We start from the raw sequence: 1,802 nt of genomic DNA, 5'->3' as shown, positions 1-1,802 counted from the left end.
TTTTGGGGGGTACAGTATACCTTATTGATGGTACATGACAAGGTAGGGCTCCCGAAGCCCCTCCCCTCCTTCAGGGGGTCTGGGATGGAAATGGTGGAGGTCGGGAGATTCTCAGTGTTTTGGGGGATAATTTGGGGCAGGGACTCCCCAGCAGCTGAGGGCCTCTCTCTTCCTCTTGCTCTCACTGGGGCTGGTGGTTCAGGGGCCTCTTACTCCTTGGAGGCCATGTGGACCATAAGGTCCACCACCCAGTTGCTGTAGCCAAATTCATTGTCATCAGGAAATGAGCTTGACAAAATGGTCGTTGAGAGCAATGTTAGCCCCATCATCGAAGGTGGAGGAGTGGGTGTCACTGTTAAAGTCACAGGAGACAACCTAATCCTCAGTGTACCCCAGGATGCCCTTGAGGGGGACCTCTGATGCCTGTTTTACCACCTTCTTGATGTCGTCGTATTTGGCAGCTTTCTCCAGGCGTTAAGTCAGATCCACGATAGACACGTTGGGGGTGAGGACATGGAAGGCCATGCCAGTGAGCTTCCCGTTCAGCTCAGGGATGACCTTGCCCACAGCCTTGGCAGCGCCAGTGGAAGCAGGGATGATGTTCTGGGCAGCCCCTTGGCTGTCGTGCCACAGCTTCCCAGAGGGGCTGTCCATGGTCTTCTGGGTGGCAGTGATGACAAGGACGGTGGTCATGAATCCCTCCACGATGCCAAAGTTGTCATGGATGACCTTGGCCAGAGGAGCCGAGCAGTTGATGGTGCAGGAGGCATTGCTGACAATCATGAGGGAGTTGTCATACTTCTCATGGTTCACACCCATCACGAACATGGGGGCATTGGCAGAAGGAGCAGAGATGATGACCCTCTTGGCCCCGCCCTTCAAGTGAGCCCCAGCCTTCTCCATGGTGGTGAAGACCCCAGTGGACTCCACAACATACTCAGCACCAGCATCACCCCATTTGATGTTGGCGGGATCTTGCTCCTGGAAGATGGAGATGGCATTTCCATTGATGACAAGCTTCCCGTTCTCAGCCTTGACTGTGCTGTGGAATTTGCCATGGGTGGAATCATACTGGAACATGTAGACCATGTAGTTGAGGTCAATGAAGGGGTCATTGATGGCGACAATACCCACTTTGCCAGAGTTAAAAGCAGCCCTAGTGACCAGGCGCCCAATACGGCCAAATCTGTTCATTCCGACCTTCACCATCCGTGTCTCAGGGACGCGGCTGGCACTGCAACCAGAAGATGCGGCTGTCTGTCAAACGGGGAGGAGCAAAGAGCCCTTTCATAGCTTTTAAATTTAAAATTCAGCTTCAGTGGTTCACTGGTGTAAGAATTCCTTTTTCTGTGCCTGAAATGTAAATTTCAGAAACAGCCCTTTCTATTATATAGAAATTTTTGGTTGAGGGAAAGGGAGTAACACCTTTGAGGAGTCTCACCACTATGCTACTGTGATATTTAAGAAGCCTCTCTTCTATTACTGTCCTGATTCAGTAGTAATACCTACCGCAGGTGAAACTTGTATTAGAAGGGTGGCGTGGTAAAGCCAGCCTATCACTAAAGAACTTCTATCAGCTGCTCCATTGCACATATAGAATCTATCAGAAGGGGTGCCTGGGTGACTCAGCAGGTTAAACGTCTGCCTTTAGCTCAGGTCATGATCCCGGGGTGCCTAGATCAAGTCCAGTATCCAGCTCCCTGCTCAGCAGGGAGTCTGCTTCTCCCTTTCCCTCTGCCCACCCCCCTCCCCCCGCTCCTGCTCTCTCACTCTCTCTCTCTCTCAATTAAATAAATAAAAAA

The 1,802-nt window shown here is 51.4% G+C and overlaps 1 pseudogene; it reads right to left on the bottom strand.

Annotated features, from left to right (window-relative positions):
• Window positions 1-209: 209 nt before the first annotated feature.
• LOC114208316 (glyceraldehyde-3-phosphate dehydrogenase pseudogene) lies at window positions 210-1,209 on the bottom strand (annotated as a pseudogene).
• Window positions 1,210-1,802: the final 593 nt, after the last annotated feature.

The sequence above is a fragment of the Eumetopias jubatus genome, unplaced genomic scaffold (assembly GCF_037043125.1).
Source record: "Eumetopias jubatus isolate StellerSeaLion01/CBP00866 unplaced genomic scaffold, mEumJub1_p1.0 scaffold_7, whole genome shotgun sequence".
NCBI classification, from domain to species: domain Eukaryota; kingdom Metazoa; phylum Chordata; class Mammalia; order Carnivora; family Otariidae; genus Eumetopias; species Eumetopias jubatus.
The sequence above is the reverse complement of the archived record's forward strand: the minus strand, read 5'-3'. Positions and strand labels throughout refer to the sequence as shown.